Genomic DNA, 16,911 nt, shown 5'->3' with positions numbered 1-16,911 from the left:
TAGAATGCCCCTGGGTTCCATCCCCAGTACCTTAAAAATAAATAAATAAAAATAAAACATATACCATGAAAATATTAACCCCAAAGAGATGACATAACAAATATTGGATAAAATATAAAGAAGGACTTCTTTCTAGAAATAAAGAGGAATATTTCATAATAAAGTTAAATACACCTAAAATGGAAACATGCATATACCTGATAATATGCATGTATTTTACATCTATAATACAATAGAGAAGACCAAGAGAGGAGGGGAGGAGGGAAGAGAAACAGGGTTGTAGAACCAAACAAACTTGTTTTGAATCCCAAGTCTTTTTTTTTTTTTTTTTAGATACTTTCCAGCTGGAGAACTTAGGCAAGATGTTTAATAACATGTAATTGCTTCCCTGAGCTGATGTTTCTTCGTGTGTAAAATGAATTGCTTCGGTGATTAAATAGAATAACATATGTACGGCCCTTGGTACTGTGCCTAGAATACAGGCCCCACCAAGTGATGGGTTCTACATTGTCCTGGCATGAAATTGCCTCAGTGGAGGGATGACAGAAAAAAGGAATGGTGGCGAGGTATTGTATGTAATTAAGTGTCAAACTCCAAGTGGATGACATTGTCATGCAAGAGGAAGGACAAGATTAACTCTCCTGAGGAAAAAAATCCTTAAAATATCCCTTATGAGACTTTTATTTGAAAAAAATGTTTATTGAAAATAAATTTTTTTTGGCGGTACTAGGGATTGAACCCAGGGACATTCTACCTCTGAGCTATACTCTCGGTCCTATTTTTTATTTCTTATTTTTAAACAGGGTCTCACTAAGTTGTGGAGGGCCTCACTCAGTAGCTGAGGCTGGCTTTGAACCTACAATCTTCCTGTCTTGGCCTCCCAAGTACTGGGATTACAAGCATGTGCCACCATGCCTGGCTATGTTGAATTAATTTTTCTTTACAAAGATGCCCCCTTTTTGTAAAAAGATAAGATCTCAGAAGGGTAGCTCATTGGTACTCATTGGCATGTACCAATATCTTAGATCAACTAGCTCAGGGACATTCTCCTCCTTTTAGGGAGGCCTGGCTGGTTTATGTGCCCCTAGAAGTCACATGTGGGCAGGAGAGATTTGCTTTAGTTAAGAATTCAAATCCTAGCTGGGCATGGTGGCACACACTTGTAATCCTAGCATTAGGGAGGCTGAGACAGGAGGATCACAGTTTGCAGACAGCCTCAGCTACTTAGTGAGGCCCTTTGCAACTCAGTGAGACCCTGTTTTTATAAAATATAGGGGAAAAAAAGAATTCAAATCCTGGAGCATGCCTTTTGAGTACAAATTTTGTAAGCAGCTATACAAGTTTAAAGTAATTACTGAACATTTCTGAGCCTTAGTTTCCACATCTATAAAATGGAGATGATGATTAAATAGCACCTGCCTTATTAGGGTATTTGGGTTATCAAATGAGTGATTCTATTAGAGTACTTAGAAATAGCACCCACCATACCACTAAGTGCTTCATTAATGCAGTCATTACTAAGGCAGGTGGAGGGAATGAAAGGAAAGAGAATATAGGACCCTTTGAAGCAAAATATGTAAGAGTTATGCTCACTTGTATTTCTGGCTCCTTACTTGCAGTGCCCTTAAATAAAATTGTTGGTAGCTTGCATTCACTTTTTTTTTTTTTCGTCGCTCTAACAAGTAATTGAGAGACACCACATAGAGAAGGAAATCTGGGGTTTGGGTCACAGTCTCACAGGTTTCGGGCCATGGCTCCACTGCCGTGAGCCTGCAGTGAGTCAGTACATCATATCATAGATGCTGGGAAGGAGAGAGAGAGAGAGAGAGAGAGAGAGAGAGAGAGAGAGAGAGAGAGAGAGAGAGAGAGAGAGAGAGAAGGGGAGAGGAGGGGGGGAGGGAGAGAGGGAGAGAGAGAAGAAGAAGGAGGAGGAGGAGGAGGAAGAGGAGGAGAAGGAGGAGGAGGAAGAGGAGGAGGAGGAGGAGGAGGAGGAGGAGAAGAAGAAGAAGAAGAAGAAGAAGAAGAAGAAGAAGAAGAAGAAGAAGAAGAAGAAGAAGAAGAAGAAGAAAAGAGAAGAGAAGAGAAGAGACATGGGGGTTCCAGAAATGAGATAACCCTAAGGGCACATCCCGTGACCTACTCCACCCACGCCTCCACTTCCTGCAGTTTCTACCACCTCCCAGTGGTGTATGGAGCTCTGCATGGATTAATGTACTGATGAAGTCAGATTCCTCAGGACCCAGTCATTTTTCAAAAGCCCCACTTCTAACTGATGCTGCACTGGGGACCACGCCTTCAACACCGGAGCCTTTGGAGACGATCCAGAGTCAATCTGTCACATCGTTTTATTACTGTTTAGCTCAAATACATTGCACCATCATTAGTGGCTTCCTCTGATATGCCATTTATGGCCTAGATAAATAATCTGGTATGTGGGAAAGAGCGCTGGACTAGGGATCAGAAGACCGCGGTTTAAACTTGTCTCCAGGATGGACATGCCATGTCATATTCATGGAGCCATTTCTTCTCTCCGTGAGATTCCCCTTTGATGTCTGTAGATTAAGGAGCTGAACTAGATAATCTCTAAATTCCATCCCAGTTTTTTAAAACTGGCTAATCAGTTTCAGGGGCTGAGATCACTAGGGCATCAGGCACATGTATGTAGTAGGCATTTGCAGGTGACTTTGATGAACAAGGAGAACCCTCTCAAGCCGGGCGGTGGCACACGCTTGTAATCCCCACGCTTGGGAGGCTGAGACAGGAGGATAGCGCAGGTTCGAAGCCAGCCTCAGCTACTTAGTGAAGCTCTCAGCAACTTAGTGAGACCCTGTTTAAAAAAATATATATATAATGGGTCTGGGAGTATAGCCCAGAAGTAGAAAGCCTCTGGGTTCCACCCCCAGTACCACCACCCCCCCCAAAAAAAAAAGAAAGAAAGAAAGAAAGAAAGAAAGAAAGAAAGAAAAAGAACCCTCTTCTCCATAAACAGATAACAAAAGAGGGCAGTTTTCATGTGTGTCTCTAGAGAAGAATAAATAAACTCCAAATACTAGCTACTCGTGGTCTCTATGGAAGAGTAGGCAAGGAGATACCAGGACATGCAGCCACCTCTTTAAATTCAGATCTGGCTCCACCGAACTACCTGTGAACATATTAAGTAAATTAATCTTTAGGATCTTAGATCATTGTTCATAATTTTTGAACTATCAAAAAGAGATCCCCTACTGGACATGAACAAATGTTTATATTTTCAAAACGGGAGAGAAAGATGGCTTTGGGACACAGTAGATCAAACTGAATTATTTAATAGATATTAAACATTACTAAATATTCTAGAATGTTATTAAATGTCACAAGAGTATTCGTCATGAGAAAAAAAGATGTGAATATTTTTAGTTTATATCTGTATGGTAAGGTAGATGATTAAATCAATGGTTCTAAGTTGCTAGTCTAGAAAGTGGCAGTCTCTAGGATCTAGGCAGTATTCACCGAAAGTGTGCTGCAGAAGCTTGGCCAATGGGGAGCCGGGCTGTCTCAGTGTAAGGTCAGCCTGCCATCAGTTCCTATCAGTGACTTAGAAGAAACAAATTCATGCCTTCCCAATGGGTGGATCACTCCATTCCTAGAAATATTAATCTAATGCATGATAGAAATAACATTCAAAAGAATTTTGAGACTTGTAATGCTGGAGGAAAAAAGAACTGAGAAAAATCAAATTAAAAATGAAAGAAAAAGAACAAAAAAAAATGTCAAATCTGTTTCAATTCAAAAAAGCGACCCTGCCAGGCTAGGAGAGCAGCAATCTGGCTCCACAGCGAACAGTCTGCATGTGAATGAGCAGCACGGGGAGCCTCAGAGCCAAGTCTATGTTTGCTCAGAAGCAAACGCAACCTCGGGGGCCATCAAGAGAACTTCAGATTCCGTCCAGAGGGGCTGAATCCCAGGCAAAAGGGAACTGGTGAGATGGAGGTAGGAGGCAGTGAAGTTGGCTGAGGTCCTCGGAAGAGTCTGAAGTCCCTCGTGGCTAATTAGCAAAATGATCGCCAGGAGGAGTTCCATCTTGATGTCTTTTGGCTTTGAGTGCAAGGAATTTCCTTTTCTTTCCACTGGATAGTTTATCTTGTACATGATTATGTCCAGAGCGTCGGTCTATTAGCATGATTAATAAACTGCAATAAACTTTGCTCAGTTTATTGAATAGTTCCCGGTGAAAGCCTTCTGGAAGCAAGGTGCCTTCTTACTCTGGGGGTGTGCAGGCAGGTCTTTTTTACACCCATGGAAGGGAGGTCGAATCTGGAAGGGAGTCAGTCTGGAGTCTGAGCAACAGAATGGATGAAGAAGGCAGATTCATGGCTTCTCAGGTTGGGGAGAGAGGCTAGCAGCTAAGAGGTGGGCTCTGTCTGTTGAATCCAAGTGCAAGGCCAAATCCCATTTCAAGGTCTTACCAGCTGTGTGACCTTGGGCAGGTTGCTGAGCTTGTTGGGACTTCTGTTTTCTGGTCTGTAGAATAGAGAGGACGATGGTAATAATAGCATGCACTTCATCGGGGTATTATGAGCGCTAAATGAGCTAATATGTTAACATGCTTAGGAACAGCTGCACAACCTTGAACTAGTTATTTGATCTGTCTGAGTCCTGGTTCTCTCAGCTGAACAATAGGGATGATAATGTTACCTACTCATAGAGTTGTTTCATTGCTAATGTAAGGCAATGTGCAGTGTTTCTTGCCATAGTGCCTGGCACTTTGATCAACCTTCATAGAGATGAAGCAGAGGGAATCACACCCAACAATTCCCTTAGTCCTTTGGCACATAATCTATTCCAAAATGAAGACCAAGCTTTGATGTCAAAGCCCACAAAGGCCATCATGCCCTACACATAACAGTAACTGAGAATGTTCATGATGATAGAAGATATTCTAAAAGCCAGGTGTAATGGGTGCACACCTGTAATCCCAATACTTGGGAGGCAGAGACAGGAGTATTGTAGGTTCAAGACCAGCCTCAGCAACTTAGCGAGGCCCTCAGAGTGCTTATAAAGACACGGGGCAGATTGGACATTATAATTACATTATAAAGACATTGACCTCTGGGCGAGGTCCTCAATAGACCAGCAAGACCTTGCTTCTAAAAGAAAAAATAAAAAGGGCTGGGAGTATAGCTCAAAGGTAGAATGCCCTTGGATTCAATCCCTAGTACGAAATAAATCAATCAATACTTACATATATACATACATAAATATAAAACCTCACTCTACAGTTTTTTTAAATAAATGCTATTGATAATCTTAACATACAGTTTTCTAAAAAGTAGTAGTAATGCACATGTGAGCAAAATGTATATATTTGTAGCAGCACTTAATGCTGATCCAGTAACACCACATATACTGCAGTCCCTGGACATTGGTCTGGATGCTTGAATCAGTGGGATGCTATCTGTCGTGGGCGTCTCTTCTCACATAGCTATCCAGGCTGTCACCTTACTTCCCAGCAGGTGTTTCTCTTCTCCTCTCCCCCCCCCCCTTTTTTTTTAACAAAACATGTCCTCTCTGCCTTTTCCAGACTACTAAGGACCAGTGCATTGGACGTGGCTTTGGAATCATAGCAGTTTGCCCCTTGCTGTCTATGTGAACATCAGCAACCCACACTGCTTCAGTTCCTTGACAGTGGAGATAAATAATAGATTAAATAATAGATGTTCAGGATTAAATAATAGATGTCAAATATCCCACCACGGTGTCTTATGGTCAACAGAAGCTAACTATTTTCTCTTCCTGTTGTTCTAGGTTCTTCCATCTCCAACAGTGTTAGAATCCAATACATTTTATATAATAGACAGTTAGTATAGGTTTGAGAGATTGATGGGTTGCCTGTCAGTTTATATCTCCTAGGTGCATGGTTTTTTGTAGTGATTGAACTGAAGTTCCAGGGCTCTGTATAAGTCAATGATCCATTTATTTGGCCTAGGCATCTTGGTAGGTCATTATACATCATAGTGTCCTCTGCCTGAGGACAATACCCACTAAGGTATGACTCTTCCTTTGGGGTCCCTGGCTCATAGTTCCAATAAGAAATTTGTTATGTGGCATTTTATTTTATCCCCTTGTATCTGCTTGATTTCTACCAGGCAGCGAGGGACTTCTCTGGACTGGGTCATATTTATCTTTGTTCCATCGGCGTTGACACATACAAGATGCTTGACAAATGTAGAGTGAAGGAATGGAAAGCTATAAGAAAAAAATCCAATCATATGGCTCTCTTGAAACAGAAAAATGTTGTGCTTTGACATTTACAGAGGACAAATTTCTGTTCCTACTGTTAGAGAAGCCTCTTTGGATGGAGCAGGTGAGACTCATCTTGATTCACCTATCAGACAAATGGCCCCAGCACCTATTTTGAGAACTTGGCCTTGAGGTTTAGAATTGGACACATAAGACAGCTAGCAGAAGGCACACATTTCTCTCCCAAGAAAAATGTGATGAGAAAGAGAAGCCATATCTCACTCTTCCAAGAAGTAATTGAATTATCTAACAGCTAACATGACTACAGAGATTCCACACACAGATTTTAGGGGCTTCTATATGGTTTTAGTTCAAGTGCAAGGAAAACTAATGACTTTGTGTCTGTAAGTCTCTATAAAAAAGAAAGTGTTTATTTTCTCTAGCCAATAACCTTCCATCAGCTCTGACCTGAGTAGCATTTGTCTCTTCTGAGAGACTAGAAGAGCACCCCATCCCCTGGAGTCTTTTGAGAGACTTTGTATGTTTGTAATAGGGCAACCTCTATTCCTTCCCCATGGCTCCTCACTGTTCTAAAATGACCCAACCAATTCCTAAGTGGAACACCTAAGCCTTTCACCACTCTGGTCCATTCTTCACCTATGGTCATCTGCCTAAAAAAAAAAAAAAGACAAAAAAATCCCCAAACCAAAAACAAACAAACAAAAGGAATCCCCAGAGCCATCAAGTCAAAATATCACCCTTTCTCCAAGCCCTAACCTCACTGATGGGCTGAGCAGAAACAGTCAACATCCTGAGCACACATACACAGCTTGTGTTATTAGGAACTTAGGGGCTGCTTTGCTTTCATGGACTGAATTGTGCCTCCTTTCCAATTCACATGTTGAAGTTCTGATTCTCAGTAGTTTCAGAACGTGACTATATTCAGAGGATGTAGATCTTAAAGAGATGATTGAGTTAAGATAACATCCTGACTTCCAGGAAGATGGCGACCGAGAAAAGCGGGGCTTAAGAGCCCCGCTAACAACTAATCTCCATTACCACAAAATCAGCGCCTTTCATAGCCAGAAAACACCATCACCAGAGAAACAAAAAAAATCACCAGGCTCCAGAGAGAAAGCGGACTGAGAACAGAGCTCAGAGCCACAGAGGAGATACACCAGCCTCACGCCCGAGGCCACGGCAACAGCGCCATACTGCCGGCGGCAGCGGCGACTTCACCGGACGGCTACAGCAAGCTGAGGTGAGCCGCTGCGGAACAGCCAGGCGGGATTTCTCACCGCAGGTAAAATCTAAAGCTGCCAGTGGCTGAGCTCAGTACACGCCACAGGGATTCAGAGTGGAAATCAAAACCAAGAAGAAATACGCCAGCCTCACGGCTGAGGACGTAGCAGTGGCGCCATATTGCCACCGGTGGCAGCAGCAGAGAATTCACCGAATCCAGTACAGCTACATCTGTGTACTCAAGAACAGTGAGTCAAATTGCGGGCCACAGAGGAGAAATCCCAGTACTGTACTCCCTGGGACTTGACCCAGTGGGGGAGTGGCGGTGGCAGAGATATCACACCATAGGAGAACATGCAACCTGGCACCCCCCACAGTCTAAAGCAGCCTCTATCAACTCTCTGGGTTGGAGACTCTGTAATACAACCCAGTAAAGGAGTAGTGGGGTCTGAGATACTACACACTCGAGATCCAGAACACCTTAAGTGAAGTCATAGTGATCCAAGGGAAGAACCCAGAGAAGGCACAAACTTCCTAAATCATGGGAAAGAGGAATAATACTGGAGCAATGAATGCCCACAACCCCACAACATCAGAACCCGATAAAACAGAAAATCAGAGATTTCTAGAAGATCAAATCAGGAAAATAACTGTAGAAATAATAGAGGTGCTTCGAAAAGAATTCAGAGAGAGCCAAAAAGAGATAAAGGATGCAATTAATGAAGTAAAGGCCTCAATTCAAAGCACAAACAACCGATTAGACCACATGGAGAACAGAATCTCACTCTTAGAAGATGATCATTCCAAAAATGAACGCATAGTTTCTAATCTAGGAAAAAATATCCGACAGCAGGAATCTGATATTGAAGAAATATGCGCCCATTTTAAGAGAGCTAACCTAAGAATAATTGGAATAGAGGAGGGAAAAGAAAGTGAAACCAAAGGGATCAACAATCTCTTCAAGGAAGTAATAGCAGAAAAATTTCCAAACATAGAGCAAGAGGTTGATACACAGGTCCAGGAAACTTATAGAACTCCCTTTAGACGGGATCGGAGAAGAGGATCCCCACGCCACATAATTGTCAAAATGACCAATGTGGAAACCAAGCAGAGAATCTTAAAGGCAACAAAAACAAAGGGCCAAGTGACATCCAGAGGCAAACCAATTAGAATCACTCCAGACTTTCCAAACCAAGTCATGAGAGCCAGAAGGGCTTGGAGTAACATATTCCAAACTCTGAAAGAAAACAACTTCCAGCCAAAAATTTCCTACCCAGCAAAACTTTCTATCAAATTAGATGGAGAAATAAGAAGCTTCCATGACAAACAGAAACTGAAGGAATTTATGTCTTCAAAACCAGCACTAGAGAAAATACTCAAAGAGATTAACTACAAAGAAGAAATAGGTAACACACTCCAGAACCAGAGAAACAAGAGTTTCCATCCAACAGACAACTAAGATTGGTTATCTGTGGAGATTCATTATTTATGTTAGTCTTTTACCTATCTCTAAATGGTATTGTTTGCCTTTATTGTTGTTAATTTTTAGGATTTCTAGTTGGAATATTAATATACCTTCAGATATAGCATTTGGAAATATTTTATCCCATTCTATTAATAACTTTTAACTCTGTTTACATTGTCTTTGGATATACAATATTTTCTTTTATTTTTTAGGGAGTTTGTATACTCTTCTGTTGCCTGTGCCATTGAAATCATATCCAAGAAATCACTGCCAATTTCAATGTTGTGAGGTTTTATGACCCAGATTTTCTCCTAAAAGTTTATAGTCTTAAGATTTATATTTAGGTCTTTTATCTATTTTGAGTTAATATTTGTATATGGGATTAGGTAAGGGTCCAACTTTATTCTTTTCCATGTAATTATTATGTTTCAACAATATTTAGTTAAAAGATTATTATTTCTACCACCAAATGTTCGTGGAAACCTTGTCAAAAATAACTTGACAATATAGGGAAGAATTTAGCTCTAGGCTTTTATTTAACTCCAATGGTTTATATATCTGCCTTTAGAATAGTACTACACTGAAATCAGAAAATATATATCTTCTAGCTTTGTTCTTTTTCAAGATCGTTTTGGGTATCTAGAGTCCATTTTCCATATTAGGATAGATTTTTCTTTCTGAAAAATAAATATATAAATATATGATAGTTTCACCTAAAAAAATAGAAAAAACATATTCTCTGGTAAGAAAGAAAGTAAAAAAGAAATATTGAAATGTTATCTTTAAGTCATCAAAAGCTTGGTATCAGACAAATGAAACTGTTATGTGAGATTATCATTTTTAATTTTGGATAAATTGCTATAATACTAGATGTCAACCACTAAGCCAAGCATGGAAGGGAGGGATGGGGAGAGAATAGGGTAGGGATCAGGTGGGGGCTGACAGGGCGTTGTGTGCATGTATGTCTACAAAAGTTTGTATCCCACTATGATGTATGAATACAGTGCACCAATAAAAAAAAAAAAGATAACATCCTTAGAGTGTGCCCTAATCCAATCTGCTGAGTGTCTTTATAAGAAGAGAAAATTAGAATATATGGACACTAAACATGCACAGAAAAAAATGGGGGGGCATGTGAGGACGCAGAGAGGAAGCAGCCAGCTACAAGCCAAGGAGAGATCCCTCTTAAGAAACCAAACCTGCAGACACCTTCTAATCTTGCATTTATAGCCTCCAGAATGATGAAAAATAAGTTCTATTGTCCAAGCTACATGGTCTGTGATGTTTTGTGATGGTAGCCCCAGCAAAGGAATATACTCACAACAGGCAAAATCTTCTATTCATCTTTGAGTTCCTTACATTCTGAGGCACTTCATTGATTAGAAGACTGATGAGAACCGTCATGATAATTCTTGGAACACAGAAGATCATCTTTAAATACATAGCAATGAAACAGGTGATATGGGATTGGTATCAACCAGGGGTAGGTAGACATGGGCACCACATTTTGGGGAAAAGGAAGTGCCCAGTCACAGAGGAGATCTGGAAAATTCATGGGAGTCTAGAATATTAATAAAATAATAGGGGACTCCAGCGTCTATTATTCAACCCCCTTGAAAAAATATATCTGGGCTAAGCTGCCACTGAAACAGCCCTTCCCTCCTGAAGTTTTTCCTATCTCTTTGCGATGACAGTGAGTTTTAAGATTCTTGGTTTGGTTCTCCTTTATCACAGGGAAATAAGAGAAGGTCTTCTTTTTTCCATGTCAAAATTTATTAGTATAACCTCCACCCCACATACTGCCTTCCACCCCTTAAAAATAGGACATTCCTCTCTAGTGAAATAGCACGCCAGCGACAGAGACAAATGGAGAGCAGCAAGAAAAAGAACGGGGGAGGCTGTGAATTATTTTCTTTCTTTCCCACATAAATATAGTAAGAGAATGTTTGAATGCATAATAGTGCTTTGGGGAAAGATCCCAGCCCATTTATAGGGGAAGAGCGAGGAGCGTGCTTCTTACTTAGCCAACTTCTACTAGAGGGAAAGTTGATGTCGAAGCCAAATTATGCCCAGAGTGACCTTTTCCCTCTCTTCCTCCTCAAGTCACACCATTTTCATACTGTCTTCTGGGATTAGTGTTCTCACTTGACCTCACCTATTCTGATGGTCTTTATGTCCTTATGCCAGACCTACTTGCATAGTCTGATGAACTCCTCTGATTTATATATTTGTTAACATTTTTTAAAATAAATTCACAGTACTTTTTTTTAAGGTATAACTAATTTAGTGCCTGATGCCCAGATGTTGGTTGACTTGTATAAAAGAAAGAATGAGACTAAGCTCGTCTTCTCTACTCCCACCCTATGTATACACACATAACACACACACACACACACACACACACACACACACACACACACACAACTTAACTAGCTCTCTGTACACATTATTAGTTGCCTGTGGCTAAAGAGCATGCTGACTTGGTTTTGATGAGTGATTCCAAGATATAGGGAGAAGCAATGAATTGAGATGCTCCCAGACAACGCAGAGTCTCTTACCGAAGGATGAAACTTCAGAGGACCTAAGGCCACCCACCTCCTAGTGGCAGAGCCAGAATGGAAACCAAACTTCTTAACTTCCAGTTCTGTTCTGGGCCTGGCTGCCTTGGCCATACTTGCAGCTGCCTAGTTCTGGAGGCTGGTTTGCTAAACTTGCACAGTGATTCTAAGGTCTAGCTAGGAGGCTTTCAAGAAATTCTACATAGAGCTGAGAGAAGAGGAAACATAAGATGGAGTGGACCAGAGGGAAGGTAGCAAAGAATAACACTTGGTAGGCAGCCTGGCTGGCGAATTTCTCTCAAACAGCCTCCTTCCCAGCATGCACACACATATACACTCATTCATATGTGCATGCACAGATATTTCTCTATATTATGTCCTTTCCTTGGTAGCCCACTAGACTCAGTGGGCTGGCCCCTGCCCAACAGAGTACCGCAGAGTGGCTCATGTTTGCCTTCAAACGGGGTATCGTGTTTTGCTAATTTTTGTCAATCTTATTAGAACAGTCTCATCTCAGTTCTTGTCTTGCCAATTGCCTGTACTCCAGGAAAAATAAAAGACTTCAGTCCAAGGAAATGAATGATGGCATGCCAAGTATTGTCAGATGCTAATTAGAAAGGGACTATTTTAAGGGGAAGGGTCTTTCTTAGAATACGCTGCAAATGATCGCTGTATTTTATTTTGGGTACTGAAGACTGCACTTAGGGGCATTCTTCCTTGAGTATACCCCCAGTCCTTTTGATTTTCTAATTTGAAACAGGGTCTTGCTAAGTTTCTGAGGTTCTCATTGAATTGTTGAGGCAAGCCTTGAGCCTGTGATCCTCCTGTCTCAGTTGCCCAAGTACTGGAGATTATGGGCATGCACCACTGTGCCCAGTATTGTCTCTATATTGTAAGCTGGTATGCTTGACACATTGGGCTACAGATCGCCTGCTGAAGAATTTCCACTTTGATGAGAATTCGGAGAGAAGATTGACTAGACGACTTTAATGTGATGAAGGTTACTTTGCAAAAAATATCCTCTTCTAGATCTATGCAGTTCTAATATCCAACTATGGGTCAATCCACTCATTTCATATTCAGTCAATAACTCATTTCAATTCTGGCTTCCAGTTTCTTAAGGTGCAATTCTTCAAGAGAGGAAGACCGTATTTACCTCCATTTCCCTCCAGAGTATGGAGGCTAATTATCTCAGCCCTGGATAAGCTCTCCAGAGTTGATGACAGCTGGTCCTCTAAAGTAAATTGGACAGTGCAGCTGATGAATGAGGTAACATTAATTAATGAGCCTGGAATGGATGGTTTATGGTAATTCATTCATTCATTCATTCAGCATATATTTACTCACAAAGCACCTTTGTTTTGATTTTCTCAAGGTGACTCTGACATAACCTTTGAAATACAGAAAAGTCACAATCTGTTATTCACAGAAAGAAAGGACTGGAAAGGCAGACTAAAAACTAGGCTCCTGGGTCAGAGGATACCATATGTGATTGAACACAGGGACTGGACTCCACCATTATTTCTTATTACTTTTATGCAAGGGCATAGGAAGCCCTGATATTCTTTTGCATGGATACTATAGTGATGTCTGCGAGTTTTCCAATTCATTTGTGACCCAAGCATTAGTTGCAGAATGGACTATTTTGCAACTGTGGATTTTTGTGGAAAATCTCAGGTTTTAGAATCAGTGACATCTGGGTTTCAGTTTTTCTAGTTTGAGCAAGCTCATGTCTCGAAGTTCCGTTTTCCTTGTCTCTGAAATGGAGATAGTTGTACCTCACCTGAAGGGCTGTGAATGGGTAGATGTGCATACAGGTGTTTTGGTCCAACAAAAGGAAATACCTATGGAGTGTTATCTTGGTGTGGGGGATACTCTAAGTTTCCAAGAACTGTTAAGTGCTGTGTTTTTCTAGTTTCGATCTTGAGGATTGAATGACCTCAGTTCACCTCTGTTTTCTGTCATGGGTTCCCCTTTGGCTCTGAAAGTCCCTTGATCCACATGGGCTTGAGGAACAATTAAGGCAAAGTGCTGGGAATTTTGTGTCCCACTTAGTATGTTCATCTCTGAAAACTTTAGGGAAGGAAATTCCCACTTTAACTCTCTCTCTCCACACACACCTATGGGCATATATGTACATACACATATACACATACACACACACTTGCTTACCCTGGGATCTTAAATCTTATTGTCAAATGTTCCTAGGCAGTGTCTAGGACACTGTGAATATCCTATAAATGTCAGCTGAACCTCAAAACATTTTTCAGAATTGCTCCGAATCACCTTATGCAAGTAAAAAAAAAAAAATGATCGTGGAGATATAAAAAATGAGTCCAAGAATAAATCCATCTTCTTTTTATCAAATGAAAAAAGAGTCCTTAGTTGAGAAGCATTTTCTGTTCAGGAAAGACTCAGTCTTGTTCTCTACGTTGCTGAATTTCTTTGTGCTTTATCACAACCCTAAGGAAATTCTGGGGATTGCATGTCCCAGCCAAGGACAACTGTGTTCTAACCTCAGAAATAACTCTGAAAGATTCAGTAATTTCCCAGACTCTCCAGTGAGGACCTGCTTGGTTTTCACTAATTTAATCAACCACAGAAAGGAAACTGAGGTGTTGTATTTGGCTTTAGGGATTTTTCATTTGGCTAAATTATCAGAAGGGAACATTGCCTTATGGGATAATATCAGAGGCAGACTGGTGTAACATCAGACCTAGAAGCGTCCTTGGAGACCATCCATTTCAACCCCAGGCTTTAAAGAACAGGAACTAAGGCTCAGAGTAGAAAAGTAACTTGGTCAAAATTATACAGATAGCATAGTCAGTGACAGATCATGGGCAACAACCCAGATTTCTAGTTCAAGCTCCTTTGTGTACATGCTATTTCTTTATCTTTTTTTTTTTGACATGGAAATTCTGTGGTCTTGCAATCTAATATGCTGAGGTTTGGACTCATCATGTATTTTCAGACATTGATGGTTTTTCTTATTACTCTGATTTCAGACAGCCTTGCTTCAGGGTCACATTGGAAAACAGGGCTGATGGAATGCAGTTCAGGAATCCAGCTTTCAGCCTGCTCTATGGCTACCTGCCCTGGCCTAATGACTTATGGGCAATTATGCAATGGACAAATGGTGGCTTCACTGGCTACCGGCAGTGAGGAAGTGGTCCTTCCCCCTGGGTTCTTAGGGTAGTGTTCAGTCCCTTTTCTCTCCTCCCCACAGCACCTCCCATTTAGTAGGGCTCAGGGACATCTTGCTAAAGAAAGGGAACCAGTCAAGACGTCCATCAACAGGTGAATGGATTACAAAACTGTGGGATATGTGCACAGTGGAATTTTACTCAGCCATAAAGAAAAACACAACTACATAATTTACGGGAAAATGGATGGAACTGGAGGACATTATGCTGAGTGAGATTAGTCAGTCACAAAAAATAAGAAATCAGATGCTTTCCCTAATATGCGGGGGGGAACTCTAGATGAAGAAGGAGATCCTATAGATGAGAAAATAAGGTGACATAACTGAGGGGATGGGAAGGGGGAAGAAGGAAACTCTCTAAAGCACATGATGTACTTAAACAAACATTCAAAGTCAATCACTAAGTCAAGCATGGGAAGGAGGGATAGGGAGGGAATGAGGTGGGGATTGGGTAAGGGCTAATTGGGTGAGGTGTGCATGTATGTCTCCACCATCTTTTATCCCATTAAGATGTATGACTATAGCCGGGCATGGTGGTGCACGCTTGTAATCCCTGCACTTGGGAGGTGGAGACAGGAGGATCGCGCTGGTTCGAAGCCAGCCGCGCTGGCTTAAGAGACCCTGTTTCCAAATAAAAAGTATAAAATAGGTCTGGGAGTGTAGCCTGGAGGTAGAAGGGCTTCCAGGAACCCCAGTACCACCAAAAACCACCACCACCACCACCACCACCACCACCACCAACAACAACAACAACAAAAATGGATGTATGACTATTATACACCAATAAAAAATTTAAAAAATAAAGGGAAAAAAGGAAGAATGAATAAATGTGAAAATGAGTGAAGGGATGCTCATGCATTAGAGTTCTACTCTATTCTCTGTCTTTACCTCTTGGTGTCCTTTTTTGAACAGTGTCTAGAATCAAAATTATAGTGCTAGGAAGGAAACTTCCAAACTACTCAGCAACAATCCAAAATGGAGCTTAGAGAGAGCAAGTAACTGGACAATGTTCACACTGTGACCCAGTGTCAGGGCTGGGACTCCAGGTTTTATGATTCCAGAGTCTTTCTCTTTAACACTCTGTTCCTTCTGTTCTGGTGTCCTTTCCAGGAAGCATCTCTCCTCTTGGCTCTTAACCTGGAAAATATATTCCAGGACCTATTTCATAGGCTCACAATATGATGTGCTCCAGGGTGGCATCATCATTAGAATGAGCTTAAATTGCTGGAAGAATAGTAAATGTACAAAGCACAGATAATCCATATGCTGAAAGACAAATGTCTTTTCTCTAACTAGAAGGCCCATTCAAACCCTGCTGAGGCACATTTGTGAGAGTGGACTCCTTCAGGGTCTCAGGATTGGGGCCAACGCGTAGGGTGGGAAACATCATTAGCAGCCCTCAGGATATGACATATTCCAGTCAACTGTCTTAAATATGACATTCATGAACTTGTGAGGTTGGCAGGAGCAATATAACGCATTCCTAAAGATGTAGAATTGAGGCTGAGAAACTGGAGTGACTTGGCCAAGCTCTATAGTAGAGTAAGGCTGGGTGTGTGGTTGATGAAAGAGGAAGAGGAAGAAGAGGAGGAGAAGAAGAAGAAGGAAGAGGAGGAGGAGGAGAAGAAGGAGGAGTAGAAGGAGGAAGAGGAGGAGGAGGTGGCAGAGGAAAACAGAAGAGAATAAAAGGAAAGATCCAGAGACAAACTACCTCATTCAAGGACATCTTCCCAATGATCTTTCTCCAACCTGGGCCCACCTCCCATGTTTTCACCACCCCTATTCAGCCCACTAGACTATGAAGCCATAAGTTCATTGATGAGCTCAGAGCCCCCACGAGCCTGTCACTTCCAACAGGCCTCATTTCTGACACTTGCTGCATTGTTGACCAAGCCTCCAACACATGAGACTTTGGGGCACATTCCAGATACATACCATAACAAAGGGGCCTGTGGGGGTTAAAGTCATTTCAGCAGATCGGCTGAGGGGAGTGATGGGCAGAACATCTCAACACTGTCAAGGAGCATCCCTTAATGGGGGGTGGAGTGAGGTGCATACCGGGGGACTGGTGCTACAGAGAAAACAGCAAGAAATTGCTCTGATGTCTTCTATCTTATCATAAAAATGAATGTGGACTTTTTTCTATTTCATAATATATATGTATGTATGTATTATATAATATATAATTACAAGGCAATAATTTTAACATTATAAAGATTAAATTG

Source organism: Muscardinus avellanarius, assembly GCF_963383645.1.
Source record: "Muscardinus avellanarius genome assembly, chromosome: 11".
NCBI classification, from domain to species: domain Eukaryota; kingdom Metazoa; phylum Chordata; class Mammalia; order Rodentia; family Gliridae; genus Muscardinus; species Muscardinus avellanarius.
Note: the sequence above shows the minus strand (reverse complement) of the source record.